The sequence below is a fragment of the Balearica regulorum genome, chromosome 3 (genome assembly GCF_011004875.1).
Source record: "Balearica regulorum gibbericeps isolate bBalReg1 chromosome 3, bBalReg1.pri, whole genome shotgun sequence".
Classification (NCBI taxonomy): domain Eukaryota; kingdom Metazoa; phylum Chordata; class Aves; order Gruiformes; family Gruidae; genus Balearica; species Balearica regulorum.
In genome coordinates this window covers 66,728,831-66,749,693 of record NC_046186.1, presented here as the reverse complement: position 1 = coordinate 66,749,693, position 20,863 = coordinate 66,728,831, and the positions used below count along the sequence as shown (strand labels likewise).

The 20,863-nt window shown below is 40.3% G+C and overlaps 1 long non-coding RNA gene across 6 annotated transcripts in view; it reads left to right on the top strand.

The window, feature by feature from the left end:
- Positions 1-19,867, top strand: part of LOC142601008 (uncharacterized) — a 42,557-nt gene extending 22,690 nt beyond the window's left edge. For 3 of the 6 annotated variants that reach the window (XR_012834555.1, XR_012834557.1, XR_012834558.1), the window contains 2 exons: positions 9,118-9,230; positions 9,342-13,147. This is a non-coding gene — a long non-coding RNA (uncharacterized LOC142601008). Of the gene's footprint in view, positions 1-7,175; positions 7,321-9,117; positions 9,231-9,341; positions 13,148-14,103 lie in introns of those variants that run through there. The other 3 variants (XR_012834556.1, XR_012834559.1, XR_012834560.1) reach the window with 2 other exon arrangements.
- The last annotated feature ends 996 nt before the right edge of the window (positions 19,868-20,863 follow it).

Here is a 20,863-nt window from a genome sequence, read left to right as displayed (position 1 = left end):
CAGATTTGTGGACTCAGATTCTGCTTTAACCATACAACCATGTCACAGGGTTAGACTTGCCTGGCTAGTTGAGTAATCTGTTTTGGGGATGCGGTAATCTCAAATGGTAAAAGGAGGAAAGTTTAGTAAAAGAGAGAGCATTAGCCTTCATTACAAGCCCAACACTCAAAACACACCCACAGGACATGGCAAGAGGACATCTTGTTCCATTCCTTCTTTTCATGCAAGCTGGTCAAAACATATTTTAAGAGAGACCAGCAAAGAAAATGTGGAACTTCAAATCCCAGCACATGCAAGCGTTTTCATTTTAGCAATGGAAGGGTTCCTTATTGCCTGATTTTTCACAAACCATCCTCTGCTATGCCAAGTGGTTGAGAAGTGTTGCTTCCTGAATTCCAAAATAAGCAATTGTTCATCTTGAGAGAAAAATGTGGGTTTTTATCTGAGACTGAGTTTTGTCTAAAGAGAGGGTTATTCTGCATTTTCCTTGCCAGACCTGTGTGTTTAGATGACTCTCTGCAAGTGAATCTCCCAGTTAGTATGTTGAATAAAACTGTTTTCAGGATACTGTTTTTACTTTGTGTGACAGAGTCTGCCTGAAAGAATATGGCAGGAAGTGGAAAAGAATAAAACTGTCTGTTCATCACACAGTGAAGAACTCATGTGAAAAAATATAGTTGTGAGGGTTTAACTCAGCAGGCAGCTAAAACAACTGCACAGCTGTTCGCTCACTCCCCCCACCCCGTGGTATGGGGGAGACAATCAAAAAGGGGTAAAAAAAAAAAAGGTAAAACCTGTGGCTTGAGATAAAGACAGTTCCATAGGACAGAAAAAGAAGACGACGACGACAACAACAACAACAACAATAATAATACAATATACAAAACAAGTGATGCACAGCACAATTGCTCACCAACCGAAGCCAATGCTCAGCTAGTTCTCAAGCCAAATTACCTCCCAGCCCACCTCCTAGTTATATAAGGGGCATGACATCATATGGTATGGAATATCCCTTTGGCCAGCTTGGATCAGCTGTCCTGGCTGCGTCCCCTCCCAGCCCCTTGGGTGCGCCCCGCTTTCTTGTTGGCAGGGCAGTATGAGAAGCTGAAAAGACCTTGACTGCTTGGCAGCAATTAAGACATCAGTGTGGTATCAACATTATTCTCAGCCTAAATCCAAAACCCAACACTATACCAGCTACTGGAAAGAAAATTAACTCTATGTCAGCTGAAACCAGGACAATAGTGTATTCCCTATTGCACAGAACTTCTTCAGAAAAACAGATTGTGATCACAGTAGTAAACTGATATGTCATACCTTCTCTACATCTTCTGAATAAGCTGGTTTCTGAATTTTTCCAGAGATATCTTTTGCAAGAGTATCCTTCTTATGAGATTATCTGGGGAAGCATAAAATCAGAACTAGACATGAGATGAACTACTCAAAATCATACTGAAGTCCACAAGACCAGATTCCTAACACTTTGTCCTGTATATCAACTCATTAAAGGATTCATCCTCTCCAGATAAATTCTTATGACATACATGCCCGATTTTTTTCTGCTCCCATCTCTTTCCGGAGCACAATGGAGAAGGCATTTTGATAATTGCAATAAAATAAGTTTCCAAAATACCATGAGGTTTCTGTGCTTGGGATAAGGCATGATCCTTTAAGTGAAATGAAAAAACTCTAAAATTACATGCCAAGAAATCAATATAGTTTTTCAGTTTGCTTGAAAAATCATCTCGCAAAAGGGTCTTTGTTTTTCAAATTCCATGACCACAGCTGAAACACATAAACTGAATAGAAGGGCTATAAAGACATAAATCTTCATAGAAATCATAGATTTGTCATGCTATTATTGCTGCTCTTTGGCAAACGATGTAGTCATTTTCCATTCATTTAGAATTCAGTCAAGTAGGATCAATTCAGGCTTTGCTTGTCTGTATCCTGTGATGTAATGCCATCTAATGAAGCTGCAAAGTATGAAATCTGACTTCAGCCAGCAAGACCATTATAATGCTCTTCCTTCTGTTTTGACCTTTAAGTAAGTGTGTAAGCCAATGAGTGCTGCCTGTAGCTAGCACTTGTGGCAACATGTTGACTATAAATACAACTGATGGATCTGTGGCTATGAATCATCTGGATAATGTTATCTAAGCAAATAATTTATTTCAAATGAGAAAACTTCATTAAAGAAACACAGCAACTGCAAAGTCAAGCACCCAAAATTTAGGAAATGGTAGAACTGAGATGGACTATTCAGCTTCAGTTCAACTCCCCTAATATCTGCCATGTTACAGTTATGTTAGAAGGTAGTTGTATGTTCAGATATGATTTTTCCACAGATGTGTTTAGCAATGGTGACTTGGTGAGTGGCTAAGTTTGTTCTGCCTCTTTTGTAGTGTGTGCGTAGCTCATGAAGACACAATCTGAATGCAAGACTACATTTCCTGGTAGATCTTCTGCTAGGCTTGCTTAAGAAAATTTGGTATTATGGCAAGAAGGTACTCAAAAATGCTAGACTGCTCGGTCTGGCTGAGCATAGGCTTTATTAAAAAAAGAAAGCATAAATAAAACAAGAAAGTATGTCTCTAAAGTGTGATACAAGCATCACGTGCTCCTTATGACAACTGGGGGAATAGAGTAGCTGGAAACTGTTACCTCTGCATTGCCAATGGAGAAATCAAGGCCTGGACTGAAGAAATCTGCCAAAAGCTATACAAAAATCCAAGGCCAGATGGGAATTAGCAGTTTTCATCTATCTCTATGCTTATTCCTCTTAACCGTTCTGCTCTTCATTATCCACATATTGCATTGCATTTTTCAGCATCAGTACTCAGCCTTGACAGAGAGCTTGAGAGAGGCACTTTGCAGTCAGCTGGAATCAGCCAGGCACAAATAATTGCCTTGTGAGCACATGGCATTTTCTTGTCCTGTTCAGTTCAGCACTGTAAGTCAGAGCATCTACACAGTGACCTGCTGCATATATCATGTGCAGGGGTAAAATGCCACATTGCCATTGTTTGTGGTTTTTTGCAGCTCTGTTTACCAGTGCACTTTAACTTCATCAACCAGATATGCAAAGAAATTAAAAAATACTTTAGCAAGCAATAACGCAGGATGCACTTTCAATAAAAGTGAAAGAATTTTGTTATGCAAATATTTTCCCTTGACATAAAAAAGAAGTAACAATCATCTCAGATCAACCCGAGAATGCGAACTTCAGCGGTAATCCAAACAACACTTCCAGGGGAAAATCCCTATTACTTTGAAGTGAAGGGCATAACTTTCATTGCATTTGATAGACAGAATTCTGCCACTAGCATCTACATTTATACAAGGAATTTGTTGGAAAGCTTGCCTGGAGTAGGGGAAAGGGAATGGGAAATTGTGGCAGGTGAACCACAGAAATTACTTGAGAACAGTTTGTTTTGTTCCAACTCAAAACTCATTACTCATCACAGTGACTGTTCAAGATCCACTTTAACTGCCCATTGCATAAATTCTGGTCATGTTGAGCTATTTGACAGTCTAGGCTGCCAGTCTAACTTATTACAGATGAGGCAATAGAAAATACATTTCTATTTTCCTTTCTCTGATTCAACAGAGAAGCACATTTACATCTCCAGCAAGACTGAAGAATCACCTGTTACTTACATTTCACTTGCTTTTGACAGACGTTATAACCCAGACGTGTTTTCTAAGCATCCTTGGGTCTGCATCACGTTTTTTCAGGGCAATTTCCAGTTCCTTTTGTTTTTTACAATGCTCAGTGAGAGACATCCATCAATAATTTCATGGAAATGACTCAGGAGATTAGATTGTTAAACAATTTTTCATACACATTCCCCTCCTGGAATAAACATCTTTAAACACAAAATTATCTTTCTGAAGCACCATGCCAGTAGACTGAGATGGCTTCTCCTAGCATTTATATTTTTTAAAGTCTGCAGTACCTCCAATGAAGTTGGAAGAGGTACTTTGCAGTGAGTGTAGAAAGAATCAGATTCAGTGAATGTAAACTTTAGATCATCATAGCAATCCAACCACAAGATATAATCTCTTTTTGTTCTCTTTTTTTTTTGCAGCAAGGTCATCTGCAAATCTGCTGCTCGTGGGGGGAGGGTTTAGATTATACGAGCTGCTGTTTATCGAGAAGAGCCTTTGCAGAAATATATGCTTTGTATCAAACACTGAGGAGCCCCGTCTGCTCTCCTTAAAAGACTCCCTGTAAATAGGTCTTATCTGGAACCCCCCCCCCAAAAAAAAAAACAACTGGCAATTTCTTAGCTGGGAATTTTCACTCTGAAGTTACACAATGAGTTCTGGTAGCCAGAGGTACTCTTTGATAGAGTTCAGAGAGGTTCAGCAAGGGGAAGATCCCAGCAGCCAGGCTTCCATTGGCAATGGCAGGTTTTTTTGGGAAACCTGTGCCCCATTCTTTTTGCATTTTCTTCCAGTGAGCCAGCTCAATCAGAAAGTTGTTTGGAGGGAAATTGCTGTGGCATTTGGTTGTTAAACATTATTATATCACCTTTATATGTCCCATATGGCTTCTGCAACTGGTTCAATTGATTCGACTGTGGCTGGCTAATCAATAATTTTGGTGTCATTCCTTACCAGCCTCTTAACTTCTGTGAAGAAAATGAGAGATGGGGATTCATTATCTTGGAAGTGTTAGAATTTTCCTAGTGAAAATTCCAGTCAGTTCCTCCAAATAGGTGTTGATATCTTTCCAATGGAAATCACTGAAAAAACAAAACAAAACAAAAAATCCCCCAAACAAAACCCACCAAATCACATGCCATTACTTATCAAAACCATTTTCCTCAAACCACACATCAGAAATCATATTCCAGATTATGATGTAGCAGACCAAGTGTGTTGACAGGAAAAGATCTACTGTCATATTTTGTAAGTTTGAAGGGATTGATCAAATGTGTTTCTCTGGGTCTTTAGGCCTGGTCATTTTCGCTGTTTCTGCTAAACCTTCATTCCTCTAGAGAGAAATTTACTCTAGAGATCTTGCTTTTGTGGCCAGCCATTATTTTAAATAGTTGGCCAAAAGAGAGGGCTGCTTTTTACCCAAATGTGGATTTTCCAGCTAGCAGGAAAGGCCATGGGCTTGTAGGTACCTGTCTCCATGACAGAGTGCCTGGGGGGCCGTGGCATCGCTGGCTGTCCTGTTGCTGCAGACCCCAGGAATTCAGTTTTGTTTCCCATCAGGCCCAGTTGTAGAGCACCTGCATAATACAGATGACTTTCATTAGTGTCTTATTAGAAGGAGATCTTTAAATGTGAGGCCAAATAAATGTTCTACGTGCAAACAATACACAAGTGGCTTTTGGTATTGGTAAATTGATCCATGCATTAAAGTAACTGTTAAAAGTGATAATAACTAAAATTGTTCCAAACAGATAAAAATCAATTTACACTATGTGTGAGACTGCCAAGCAGAAAAGATCCAAGACTTTATTATATTTGGCAACTTTTGATCCCATTTTTCAACCTATGTACAGTCTTTTTAGCAGAGTGTGCATTTTGGCGTTTTTTTTAACATACTTATGTAACCATAAAACCAAAACTGTTCAAAACTGTAATGTTGACATCCAAAATGAGTTAGGCATCAGTTCAAGAACTTGGAACAAAATTAGTTGCAAGTCTTTCTCCCTATTTTTGCTATCAATTTGCAAATCAGATATTTGACTCTGATTCAGACAGTGAGATTCTGTATTGTTTATTCTGTTAACTTTCATTAATATTTTTCAAGCTGTTGGAAATTATCAGATGAAAAGAATTATAAGAAAACAATACAACGTGAAAGTATGATACAAAAAAAATGTATTAATAACATTTTCCTATTTAAATAGTTAGAAAATCCCTGCAGAATCAAATTAATGTAGGCTTCTAATTCCTCAGTCTGTTATTTGTTGAAAGAAATCTTAGTTCTGATGATCCCTATGCCACCCTTAACAGCTGATCCAAATTCCTCTGCAGTCAGCGGAAGGACATCAAATGCTTTCTCCAACTCTGGATCAATCCCTGAAAGCTTTTGCTTGGAAAAATATTGAATGCTATATTCCCTCACTTGTACCTTGGACCATTTTTGTCAGTAGGACATTTTCAGAATAAACTTTTATTACTTTTCAACAGGGTCTGAAATCCATCATGGCATCTACTATAAAGCAGTATCTGTGGTAGTACTGAACTAAACAGAAGCTCAAATGATTAATCAGAAAGTTTCTGTATCTTCTTTGACTTTAGTTTAAGGATTAAGTCAGTGTAGATTTCTGAGATTTTTGTCTGAGTCAGCCATATTCTGTGGCAAACATAATTTCTAGAAACAAAATTACCTTATTTTTATTATCCAATTCATGTTAATTAATCAGTAGAATATGAAGGACATGGAGAGTGCAGACAAAACAACATTGGTTGCCAGATAAAATTTCATCCGTCAGTCACGGAAGGATTTTTATATCTAATGGCGATGCATGTGACCACTAATGATTTAAACAGCCAGTGTTCTTAACATGGAAGATTTTCTTATCAAAAAGAGCATGGAGTCCTATGTTTATTGATTCTTTAGGCATTTATGTTGGAGAGAAAATGTTGACATAAACCAAGCCAAATTATTATATGATATTTTATGACATTGTCATACTTCACAATCAGTTAGGATTGTGACTCAGAAACTAATGTTTCTGTAAAACTTGAAGTCTGGCGTCCAGGAATTCCAGAGTTGTGAAAAGTAATCATACATGGAGATTTAGTAGATGAATGAGGAGGACAAATTCCTTTGCTTTAGAATTACTTTTTAATGCAATGCCTGGGACTGAAGAGCCCACTCTAGATCAGAGATATTTTCAACCCATACGCATTTTAGAACAGAAGTTCTAGGATTGTATGAACAAAAAGGTCCTGTAATTTCATTATTTAAAATACATATTGTTATTTAAAACATGAAAACATGCCATTTTATAAAAGCATTATCAAATAAAATAAACTTCAAGTTGTTCTTCTTGTAAATACTTCTGGTTTCTCATTATGCACTGCTTTGCATGTAACTTAGTGCTCTCTAAAGAGGCCCAGATTCTCCAGACCTAAATAGCATCCCAACAGTTTAAACCTCAATCCCAGAGGAAAGGACACGGACAAAACCACTGTTCTTGCAGGGACCGTGACACTGCCATCCGAGCTGGGCTTCCCGAGCTGGCGGCGGTGCAGAAGGCGAAGGGCAGCGGAGGGACACTGACGTTCCCACACTAGACTGTGTGGCACGGTCCAAGGAAGGTGTTAAAACTACTGGGAAAATCTCAGGTGGGGACTCTGTGCTCTTCCTGTTGGGGTATGCACCTCTCAGTTATCCCACCCAAGGAGGGCAGGAAGGGTGTATGGTGCCTTTACGGACCCCAGACCCCTGTCCCTGTGACACCAGGCAGCTGCAAAAGGGCCACTGCTGCCCACGGCAGGGATTCTCAGCTCTGGGAACAGATCAGGGTACACGGCCTCCCCCAGGCTGCCCTGTCAGCTGGCTGTTTGGGCTTCAGCCTCAGCATGACTTTTTTACGCCCACAGCCAGGGTTTTGCACCGAGGCATGTGAGCAGATCCCCGGCGTGCAGCAGGCTCTGCTCTGACACGACCCTGCTGCGCCGGGCGTAGCGGGGGCTCCGAAGGCACTGCCAGGTCTGGCACCGCGAAGGGGCTGGCACCGGGAAGCCTCTCGCCCCAAAGCACACCATCGCTCATCATCGGCAGTCTGTGGAAAGAGAGATGTCCCGGATGGTGGATGCATTATACCCTGAAACATCTGGACAATCAGGTTTTAGTTATTCTACCTAAGGAATTCCATAGGCTATTTGTATAAATGTCTGCATCTTATTGGTAGAAACCTACTGAAAGTTTTGTTTCTGTTCTGCTGCAGCAGGCACCTTTCGTACTCTGGTGAGGCAAAAGACTATTTGTCTCTGTAGCTAATATAATAGTATTTTTAGATTTTTTTTTTCACTTTTGTTTTTGCATTCATTTCCCCCAAGAAGGGAAAAAATTACTCTTGATTACATGTGTGCTAAACCTAGCAATAAAAATTATACATCAACATTTCTATCAAGTACCTATCATTATAATGATTATTAGAGTCGTAAAGTGAAGCATCGCCAGTATTAAGTATTTTTGTGGCTTTCAGGGACTTGCTCCTCACGCTCTGCAGTTTTTCACCATGTGTTTGTGCACTGTGCTTAATGGTGTCTGGAAGAATAGTGCAGCACAATAATGATGCTAAGTCCTCTCACAGAGAAACCTCACATTAATTTTAAAAGAAACTTCAGTCATTTAGGGACTGTATGTTAGGCTAACAATATTTAATGAGTTTCGTTCCAAAGTCTATCCTGATAACATCAGCAATTCTGGTTCACAGGTGAAGATGCAAATAAATAGAAAGGAATTATTTTCCAGAGCCATTAAAAATAGTAGGCAAAGGGAAAAAATTGCAGCTGTGGGAAAAGAAGGTGATTATTTATCAAAGAATATATTTTAACAGATTTTCTCAGCTTTTAAGCTACTGCTAATAATGAGCATGAAGTTATACAAGTGACTTGCAAATGTCTTTTTGAAAGCTGTTACACGACTTCAGTAATACATTGTTTACTAAATATTTTCCTCATTTTAAGGCAGTATGTGGGGTTAATTTGCTGCTATTCATTGTGATGGTGAACACCCTTGCTTAGTATTAAAAATATACTGTAAGTAATATCAGTTCATTGAAGCACAAGCATTACAGAACATGTTCTGGAATAAAGTAAATACTGTATTAAGTGTATGAAATTACTATCCAATACCTTGATGGACATTTTGGGGGTTGGGGTGGGGAATTATATTTAATTTATATAAGCACAACGTACAAGGAATTGTCATTGTGTTCTCGTAATGCAAGTGACCCTGACATTTTTGTCTGGGATGCAGAAGGAATTAATCAAATTTTACAATCCAGTCAGGATATATGAGTGCTGGATAAATACATGCTGTGGAAGTGGTGGTATAACATCATTGCCAGTGACGGTTTGCGTCATGGAACCCAAACTCTGAACAGGAACAGCAATTTCTGTTCTTACTTTCAGATGGCATCAAAGGTCCATGGGAAATTTGTTTTCATTAATGCATTCTTCACTGATGGCAGCAGGAAAAAACATTTTTAGCCTGGAAAAAAACAAATCAACCTTTTTCTGAAGTGGTAAATATCCATAGTTTTTTTTAATTTAAAGCTTCTTCAACATATGCTTTGTATTCTGATGTAGTAGACTTGAAAGTCATTACATTGGATTTTTTCATGGTTTTGTTACAGTGCTGCCACACAGCTCTCTGTCCTTGTTCCTTGAGAAGCTATTTCTGGTATCTAACTGCAACTGAGGCCTCAGGTCCAGCACCAAGCATGACGTAAAGCCCTAACTAGGGCTCTCAAAGACCATCGTAGACTGTGAAATGCTATCAGAAGATTTTATTGTGTCCTATGTGCATGAAATGGCTCATGTAAAACAGAATCCCCAACTGGCTGAGGTAGGAAGGGACTTCTGGAGACCTTCTAGTTCAACCTCCTTGCTCAGAGCAGGGTCAGCTGGAGCAGGGAGCTCAGGGCTGTGCCCAGTTTGGTTTTGTATATCTGCAAGTATGGAGATGCCACAGCCTCTCCAGGCAACATCATCCGTTGTTATGTCAGCTGCACAGTAAAAACAAAAGGGTTTTCTTATGTTTGAGTGGAATGTTCTGTATTTCAATGTGTGCCCAAAAAAGGTCACATGATGACATTTTTTTTTGCAGTAAGAGGTCTTTCAAATTGCATAAGTGAATGAAACAAAGCCACTGAGCATCCTAGGAGCTTAGAAGAGGAACTACCTAAAGAAATGAACATACAGGCTGGTATGCTCAGTGCTAAATTTTGAAGTGAAGGAGACATCCAGATTGAAGAGCAAACCTGGCTTAAAGCACAGTCAGAAAGGCAGCCACTTTTCATCTGCTCCTGATCATAAGGATGTAATCTCACCCCAGCTGACTCTGGCAAGGTAATACACTGCATAGACAGCTCAGCGAACCTTTACTTATGCAGAATTAATGATCAGGGCATGAAACTACATGGTGGAACAGTTATTTGAGCACTAACCCACTCACATTTTTGCCTTGATGGCTCAGCTGGCCAGAAAGCTGTCTGGATGTGCTCCCTGACAGGGATAACGGGTGTAGTGAGTGCCCTGGTGAGACAGGCACAGAGTATTCAAATTCCAGAGCAGCTCTGAAATGCAGGGTACAACTCAGCGCCTGCAGGTTTCCTTCAGCTATTGATAATTGTGTCAATCTCTTCTTGGTTAAACAACATGAGAAATGTCAGTACTCCCTGTATAACAAATGCATATGGCCTTGAAAAGACAAAAATTATAGATGTCTAGTTATGGGTAGGACAGTTCAGTTGTGGCTGAAACAATTTTTGTCCACTACCTCTCTTCAGCAAGACTAATATATTTTGGTCTGAGGAACTCCATGGTGTGCATCCCCAGGTCCCAGAGCAGTGGAGTGGCCCCTTTCTTCGATAGCAAATGAAAAAAGGAACATAATGTTGTCCAAAATTTGATGAGATTTTTGTCAAGACATGCTGAAAATGTGGAGGGGAACTTCTCAGTAACCTTATCAGTGGCTGGAGATTTATTTGTTTTCGAAATTTTGGCCAGAAAGAAAGTGAACCTTGGCTGGTGCTGGTTGCTCTCACAGTACACAATAAGAAAACCTCACTGAATCCTCTATACATCAGCCTTTTTCAGGTCCACAGGCAAAAGTTTTAAATATAAAATATCCATGGGGCACTCAGTTTGTAAGTGAAAGTCTGAATGTTATCTCGGCTCCCTGACAAGCATTACATTGGAATAGATTTCCAGAGCAAGACCTGGGAGGATGGAGGTGGCACTGATGGGGCAGAGAGAGAAGAAAGCATGGACCAGCCTGCTGACAGCAGCAGCAAAGAATATCTCTGTCCCTCCTCGTCCCCTTCCATCCTCAGCTCTGCGTGCTGAATCTAGTTATGAGTGGAGTGTGCAATGCATGACAATAGCCAGGAGTCTGAGACAAGGCAAACAGACTGTTGGAACTGATTCGAGAAAAGAAAAAGGATGGAGGTAATGCCATGTGAACCACTTTGATGGGTTGGATGGGGAAGGTCCAGGATCAGATATAGAACCCCCAAACTTTCTAACCTGGGGCAACATAGTCCTGGTCAGGATGGCTCACATGGGGCCTGAATTCACCTGAAGTGAAATGGTCTTCACTTCGTCCAAGCCAAGAAGACCTTGAAGCATGGCCTCACATTTCCCATGTGCCAGATTGAGTAAAAGCCAGAGAGGACTCCTCCATGTTTCCCTGTAGGCATACCCCGTGTGGGACATGCTGGGCCCCATGGCCAGGATCACCCATCTGAGGACCTTAGGAGGCCTGGGGATGAGGTGGGTGCTGGGAATTTGATTATGATTAAGGCTTGGGAAGCCTTGCACTGCCCAAGGGCAGACATTTAGAGGCTCTGGTGGTATCTGGCAAAAGCTAAGAAGATGCAAAATGATAGGTAGTGCTTTTATCCTTCTATGCCTCTCACCCCTGCTCAGTGTTGCCTGCAAATATTTCCTCTCTTTTCTCAAAAGAAGCAACTGAAAAAGATTTTTAGTTGACTCTCTAGTGGTTTTCTGCACAAAAATTCATTACGTTCCTGTTTTGTCCTTGTCTAAGTTTTTTTACATTGTATTTTTTATTAACTATAAAAACACATTGAAGAAGAATGCAGTAAGGTTTAGGATCCTAAGTACCATAGCAAGATTTGGTCCTTCAAGTAAGCTAGGTGCTAGTATACATTCTATCCTAAGTCTTCCTTTCCCTTCCCCAATTGAGTTCACTTCTCTTTCATGTGCAACAGATAGCTGGAATGAACCAAATAAGTCTCCTTCCCGTGTATTTTGTTCATTTTCTGCAAGTTGGATCCCTCAGTGTTTGAAATTTCTTTTCAGGGATGGAGGTTTTTTAATGACATATATTGAACATGTAGTAAGTATACCTATAGCCTTAGTGTGAATTGTGAGGCAGTAAGGAGAAAGACTTACTATCAAGAGGCTTAAGGTTATAATTATTGCCATTTTGGAGAAAGAGGAGGGCTTATGCAAGTGTTTAAATTGATCAAGCAATTAGTTTTTATGCTAAAGGGTTTTTTATTCCTATTCCCTTCTCACAAATACTTGTTGGAAACCGGTAGTTTCATTTCACTCCAATAAGCACCAGATTCCTTTGGGGAAAAGATTGGCTCTGTTTAGCCAACTTCGTTTCTTTGGAGAGAAAAGAAAAAGATGTCAACACAAACACAAGTCTGTGATTGATGAGATGTTTAGGGCAACGGGGAATATTTCCAGTTTTAATATGTTATGCCTTTAACGATGAAGCAACTAAGGAGATCCTGAAAGCTTATTTAACTTGCTTAAACTTACTTATTTGTTTGCCTCCTAAAGACTAGACTTTTGCCAAGAATGAAATAAAATTTAAAAGAATAATCTTTTTCTTCTCTTAAGTTAGGGATTTTTTATAATTTTAACTTAATTTTTGAAAGGCATTATTTGCATTGGTACACAGCTGTGTCAGCCTGGCATTATGAATATGATTACATGTGTGGTAAGGAGTCCTTGAATATAGTGCATTTTTATTATTTGACCAGTCAGTCCAGCATAAAACTGACAATTCCTGTGGGCAATGTCAGCTGTGAGATCAAGAACTCAATGGTGCCAGCGACCAACACCTGGTCTATTTTCTTAGAAAATCAGGATTGATTTTCTAAGAATAACTGAGCACTGTAACCAACGGGTATTGATTATTTCAGGGATTGGCTCTCTCCTGTTAGACTTGTTTCCTTGCCATTAGTAAGAATACACTCACTAGGAAAAGGGATTTGAATCTCAAACAACTTCACAGGAAGGGACTTCTGTTTGTCACTCATGTCAGTTCCGATTTGTATAGACAAATTTATAACATTCAGTCATATAAGAAACAAACTTTCCCTTAGAACTTACATGCGTAAACAAGGGAAAAAGAAAGACTTTTGTGTTATCACAATATTATTCTTTCTCATCTAGACAAACCAGTCCTAAAAGAAGACTAATTCTGAATAAACTGCCTCCTTTTCCAAGCATTAGACAGATTTACTTGCTCCTTCCTTAGGAACATATTATTTTTAGGATTATTGTCCATTTGGTTTGCTAAACAAACACAACTGTAAAATTAATGGGGTGCGCCTGCCCTTCCATGTTTAAGACCTCATTCAAAACAAAAACTTTTGGAAGGATCAAAAAATATTCCTCTACTGTATTTCCTGTATGGGTTTAGATTTTTCTGTAAGTTCTCTTTTTAATGTTGTAATATTTTTTATGATACAATAGCTATTTTTCATTTAAAAGAAGGAAAAATATGTTGTCTTTGCTCTGCACATCTAGTTGATTCTCTTGATTTTATCTTTCTCATTTTTAACTCACTTATACATGTGTAAGGTTTCTTCTGCTTCGTGGCAGGAGACAGTGTCACAAGAGGGCACATAAAGGATATTGTCTTGGCTTATAACAGTTACATGAAGGGGGAGGCATGAGGAGGGACCATGTTGCCAGGCAGCACCTGCAACAGGTAGAGAGCCCTTAGTATGCACTGTAGCCCTTTCAACACTGTGGCCATGTGGTCTTTGAGCTGCTGAGCCCATGCTCCAGACACAGCTTCTCTGAAAACGAGCAAAGTTCAGTCAGAGGCCAAAGATCCCAAAGAGCATGGACTGTCTAAGTCTGAAAACTCTCAATGTGTGAGACACGAAGGGTCACACTCTACTTTCAGTCAAGCTCTAGATCATTGCATTTGACTTCCAGCTTGTTACCCTAACTAAGAGGAGAATAATTTCCTCATAACCACATGTGACATCATTGGCATTTTGATTTCCTGTTCCACCAGCATCAACTTGCAATCCCAAATTAGAAAGAAATGTTTATATTTTTTATATATATGTATATATATATTATATATTTATAATACAGAGTTCCACCTTTCTTTTGCAGAGAGGTGTCCAGCAAATGTGTCAGCAAATTGCAAGAGCTCTGTCTGCAGGCGTGGTTTCAGTAAGCCCCTTGTTAAGTATGGAACTCTCCCTAGACACTTCTCTGCAGCCAAAGATTTAAATATTCAAATAAATATTTAACGACTCGATGGTTTTCTTCTTCACTGGTGTGAATTTTCCTTTACACGCCAGAGGGACCTAACAGAAGAGCCAAGTGGCTTGAATCATGATAACCATGTTGCCAGTAAATGGCAAGCTGTATGTTTTGATTGGCAAAGACACTAAGGAACATACCAGCTGTGAATTATTTCTCCCTGAGTAAGGGGGTTTGCGGGACAATTAAAAATAAAGCTAGATAATCTTGGGCTGGGAATGATAAGGAAGTTGGGGAAAATACTGAAAAGAGCTGACAAAAGTCCAGAATGAGTTCCCCTATGTTGTGCAAAACTATGTATAGTTAGCATCTATAGTCAAGCTACAAACTGCTCAACGCACCTTTTGTGGAGAGGGAGCAGATGAACCTGAATGAGGACAAAGACTCAGGAAAACCTCCATGTTTTGTCCTGACATAGCCAATATTTGATTTGCTAAAGAAGAGTGTGTATGTGGGGGAAAGTTGTGAATTAACACTCTGAGTAAACTACGGAAAATCTTAGTTAAGAGATGGAAGTTGGAGATGGAAAGATCTTGTTAATCCAATCTAACTCAGAGTTATCACTACAGGAGGGCTCCCTCATGATATTTTCTAGTGACTCATCTAGCCTCACTTAAATTCCTATCTATGAGGTTATTACTTTCTCTTACTTTTTAGGAGTCATGATCATTAAAAGTGGGAATCCAGGCTTAACTGCTAAGAAGTTAAAATTTCTTGCATCAGAATTCATGGATCTGCTCCAGCAGAATGCTCCCTTATCCTTTTTCATTAAAAATGAGGACTTATTTCATCTGCTTCTCAAATGTCATTATTCTTGATGTCTTGGTCCCTCCACTACCCCATAGAGCATGCCTAAATTATGTTTTTTCTGATTAGCTGTTATGCAACAAGATTGCTTCAGTACCCGGTTAGTGGTGGGATCCCCACAGAGCAGCACCAGTTACAGACCTTGATGGACACAGACTTTATTGAAGTTATGGTTAACTCTGTGGCTGGAGCGGCAGCATGTATAGATTGTATATAGATTTTTAGGTATGTAATGCTAAATGACTGGCATAGAAAGAAAGAAAGAAAGAAAGAAATAAAGAAAGATAGAATGGTTTGGGTTGGAAGGGACTCTAAAGACCATCTAGTTTCAACCCCCCTGCCATGAGCAGGGACACCCTCCACTATACCAGGTCACTCAAGGCCCCATCCAACCTGGCCTTGAACCCTTCCAGGGATGGAGCATCCACAGCTTCTCTGGGCAACCTGTTCCAATGCCTCACCACCCTCACAGTAAAGAATTTCTTCCTTGTATCTAATTTAACTCTACCCTCCTTCAGCTTAAGGCCATCGCCCCTTGTCCTATCACTACATGCCCTTGTAAAGAGTCCCTCTCCAGCTGTCCTGTAGGCTCCTTTTAGCATTGTCCCGTGTACTTTGTAGCCCCAAACAAAAAATGTTTAGATGAATAGAGAAGGCCATTAAACTGTTCCTCTCCTGATGCCATGAGGTGCTAGCCACTGAGAGAGGGCTGGCCAGACACAGCGAGGGGCACAGAGGTGAGCTGCCCCTGTGCACCACTCATGGCCAGCTGCTGGCTGGGTGGTGGCGTCTGTGTATCGAGGCACAGCCTGAAGGAAGGGAGGGAGGATCCCAGAAAAAGACGCGATTCATTTTCCTTTTTACTGGCAAGAGAATCTACTGCCTTGCACATAAACCATGAGAAAGACTGTGGTAAAACAGACAAAACCCCATATATTTTTCAGGTCAGGCTACCTTGTAAACCATAACAGAATTTCTTGCAGGTATTTACATTTCAGGCTTTTGGGTGAAGTAAGACAAACTGTACAGATTGCCAGGACTAGGTGATGCTGGCCGCCACGCATTCTGAAGAATCTCAAACATAGAATTGCTAAGCTATTACCCATGGTAATAACACATAGTGTAAACCTTCAGCAATACCAAAGAAATTAAAGCTGACAAAGGTAACTTCAGTCACTGAAAGAGTTGTCTTGGAAAATGTAGACCAGTGGGTCTAATTTTTCATTCTGGGAAATCAATAAAAAAAAACTAATAAAGAGTATAATAAACAGATACTGGACAATACATTACAGGAAGAAACAGGCAATGTGGATGTTATCAAAGGCAGTTATGCCTCACAGAACTGTTAGAGTCCTTTGTAAGTAATATATGTAGATCCATGTAGTATATAGGGACTATCTACAGGCTTTCAGCAAGATCATTTGCCAGAGGTCTTAAAAAAACCCCTAAAACCACTTAAAAACCCCACCAACTAAGAAGGAAGCCCCTTTGGGGCAAATAACTGCTAAAAGATAAAGAATAAAAACTTTACGCAATGGAGTGAGGTTACTAATGCAGCCCTATGAGAGATGCATTACTGCAGTCTGTACTGTTAAATACACCTATACATGATTTGTGAAGAAAACAGAGAGGTGATGAAGTCTGAAGGTGATTTGGGATACTCAACTGGAAAGATGACAGTAAGAAGCTGGCATGTGATATCACTGTATTGGGCAAGAGGGAAAGAAAAAAATAGATGAAATGTAACATAAAGTACTGAACAGGGGAAAAATGGCCACTTGAGGACCGCATCCTGACTCAGGGCTGTCCTCTGGAAAAGTACTGGCTGTCCCTGTGTAGTCCATGCACAGTGTAGGATGGAAAGGTGACCTCAAGGAGTGATATCCACCTTGAGAGACAAAGAATATTCTGTTTTCCCCAGACCATCCTCTGCATCTGACGAGCCATAGTGGAACAGTACTGTTTACTGTGCTGTGCCCTCTTTGCCAGGCAATGCCATCTTTTCTCGTGTTTCTTGATTTCTATTTCTGCTTGCCTTTCCCCCAGATGCTGTCATCAGTTCTATACTGGAATGTGCAGCACATGCTTGAAAAGCATTATCTTGTGTAAATCATAAGCTCAAGGGTTACAAGTGTTTTGCGATCCTTGTGTGGCAGGGAGTGGAACCTGGTCTATTGCTGAAACAGAACCTCTGGAAAGGGAAGAATAATAAATCAGAAAATTGTTTCTGTCTGGTGAAGTAGAAAAAAAAAAAATCTATGGAAAGAATTTCCCTTCATAAACTTTAGATTGCACTTGTAGTTTATTGAGCCCAGAACAAAGATTTGATATCTATTTCCTTTCTATTACAGCTCGTGAACTCACAACTGGAATTTGCTTTTTATAAAAGAGCAAGAAGAAAAAAAAAAAGTCCAGTGAGCCAGCCCATAAACCAGTATTGGACTCTTTAAAATTATATTATAATTGGAATTTTTAAAACTAGTAGAATCATTACTGTGCTGAAATATCTGAAATAAGATATTTTCAACACAAAAGTTAACCAAAAATAAACACCAGTAGTATAGGGTAGGAAATTACAAATTGAAGCACTCCATTTAAACGGGATTATGGCTAATGTAAAATAGGCCTTTCACTTAACACTGCTCTGCCACTTTGGCAACTATGCACCAAGAGACAATTGAACAGTTGCATTATTTGTGGCTATAAAATACTATGAGGAAATTCAAGTTACAGAATAAATAAGCTGAGAAAATGAACTTTATGAGGAGTCCTCTTACACCATTTAGGCTTGTTCCTGTCCCAACAATGGTGATATAGAAAGGAAAACCAGAACAAGCTCCCTAAAAAGGGCAAAACCTGAGTGCCAAGGCTACAGAAATCTGTGATTCTCAGTTTACCTTCAGTTCTTCCAGTTTGGGTTCTTTGGCTACCCACCACGCCAGGGTCATTTGTTCTGAGAGAAGAAGGAATAGCTCTGGCTTCCAGCGGAAAATAGCAGACAGAGCCCGCAATGCCTGCCAAGGACCAGCATGTCCATACAGGTAAACACCAAAGGGACCGCAGCTTTCCCAGGCTGGTGTCCAGAAACGCTTCCCCCCAACCTGCCCCCGCCCCGCCCCGAGTCACCCGGAGAAGCAAAGGAGGAAGAGGAGTAAGACAACCAAAACCAAGGCAGGCCTAGCAGAGGGGTCGAAATGGAGATGTTGGCACTCCTATGACACCTTGCATGTGCATATCAGGTCACTGGAGCCTGTGGGCTAATTCTGACCTAACCTGATGTCATACGGCACTGCAATTGCTCTGCAACGGTTTGTGTCGTGTTGCAGTAACAGAGTGAGACCGAGAGTCAACTGTTTAAGCTTTGAGAAAGTTTTCTAAAAGTACTTATGTACACTAAGACCTCTTATAGTGACAAATTTTCTAGCTGCATCAGTTATGGTTTAAAGCAAAGGATTCAGATTGTCACAGGGTAAGCACGTTGCTTTGTCAGCATTTATTTCTTCGTTCTTTAGAATTTATTACAGGGCTGGGAAAGAAGCAGCACGTGAGATAAATGAAGTGACAAGAAGATGTATGGCAAGAACCTGTAATTATTAACAGAAATAATTCAGCATGGATTGTAATTCCACCAGTGTGACTATGCTGATTTATGCCAACTGAAGGTAGAGTTGTTTGTTTGCTTGTCTTAATTGCATTTAAAAAGTAAAGTATTCATTTCTAATCCTCATGTTTGCAGAGAAGTGCTTGAAAACGTAAGTGCATCTAATTGTTCAAAGAAGAAGAATGCAATTATAAGAGAACCTAATGGTATTATTTTTAATCTTGTGGTATTTAAATAAAATTATTCCTATTTTTTCAGCCTATTTTCAGAATTTGATAGGAGTTTGATATAATGGTAGTTTCCCCTGTGGTTTTGTGTATCTTTCAACAGTGCCAAAAAACAGTAAACATTACTTAAGGTAAGAAAGCTTTAACATAAAAATTAGGCAAGTTTGACAGTAGTAGATGTAGCGAATGTAGTAACAAAATTACCTCCTGCTTATACAAAGATTTGTACAAAATTTTGACTCTAAAAAGTTTGACTCTCAATTTTTGACTCTAAAACCTTTTCTCAGAATCTCTCACCAAAGAGTTGAAACATCCTTTGACTGAATGACCGAAGAGAAAATAATTGAAATCCATGGCCACATTGAAATTAGTTAGACACTTTTTATTCATTTCATGAGGATTTTTTTGCAATTAACTTAACATAGAGGAGTGTGCTGGTTTGGTCATACTAGAGACTGAATTCTCTGTCCACCAGCCAGATACAGAACAAGCAGCAGCGCGTACAATCTACCAAACCTTTTCTTACTTTTATGGCTTGCTGTTAGTGGTGATCTGCCAACGTTCACTGAGTTATTGGTTTTACTGCTGAGCCAGCCTATAGCAAATGTCTGTTTGCTAGGGACATTTTTCCTGGGCTCTGGAAAGAGAAGAGGCAATTATTTTCTCATACTTTCCAAAGAGCGCAAACCTGGGAGAGGGTGAACTCAATGACTTGGAGGAATGAAAAGCTCAGATGGGAGGGGGGGAACATAACAATTATATGCTGCACCTCTGCGTGACCATGCCATGTGTTTGTGTGGTGCTCTCACAGGCACTGGCCGGGGGAGGGAAAAGACTAAACCCTTTCTGATACCTACATGCCTGTCTTCTTCACAGACCAGTCTATTTGGTAGGCTAAAAAGCCCGAGACATCATGTAAATGTAGGAAAATACTCAGTGAAGTGACAGAGATTGTTGCACATGAGCAATAAACATTACAAACACAGCAAAATCTTCTTCTCTGCCTAATATTCTTATGTAATACAGAAAAGAGTCAAAACTCACACTGAGGTAACTGTAGACCCCCTTCTATTCACAGCCAGGTGCTCCAGATCTGGGGGACATCATTGCAGCTACAACTGATCAGGCATTTCTGCTGCAGGTATTTATAATTCAGTCCTTCTACATGGATTTTTTTTTTCTTCCTTCTTTTTCTTGAGGACGTCCCAATTTTGCTGAGCCCAACAGTTTTCCAACATCAGGTAGCACCCAAGGGGTTGGCTTGCCCCCCTCAACACCAAAGAGCAGTGCCTCAAAGAATGGCCTATGACCCAAAGGGTATTTTGGGGGTGACAAGTTAGAAGAGTGCCTCGCCGGTCATGCTGCCACCGAAGCCAGGTGCCCCCCGTCCCCAGGACCCCAGCACTTCGGGGAAGTTGGATGCAGGCAGAGGTTTTGCAGACATGTTGGGAGTGAAGTTTTGCACGTATGTGTAACTCAGTCATTCTGTAGATACCAGGTGAGATAAAGTTCATGAGTGCAAAGAGCCATATGAAACCCTATAAACCAGATAAGATCATTCAGGAGGCTGCCCAAGGGGGTGGTAGGAGGTAGAGGCAGCTCCTAGGCTGACTACTGCAGCCTTACTCGCCCACTCAAAGGACAGTAAAACTTTTTCATTCAGTCGTACGCTGTAACCTGCAATGTCCTCAGTCGGACTTCTGCACTGGATGAGTTCAGAAAAAACTTACACTAGTGCCCTTCGTTATTAGATCCTCTGCTGGGAACTTTTGTTTCAGTGGATTTTCCCCGTATGAAGCAGGAGGAATCTCAGAAGTTCTTGCAGAATGGGAAAAATGTGTTGTCCTCAGGGCTGCTTGCAGTCAGGTAGCACTGCTCAGGCATAGAGGCGCTCCTCTGAACACACTGGAGTGCAGGCTTGAAACCATTGTAGAATGAAAAGTGATTTCTGGCAAAAAACCCCCTTTGTTTT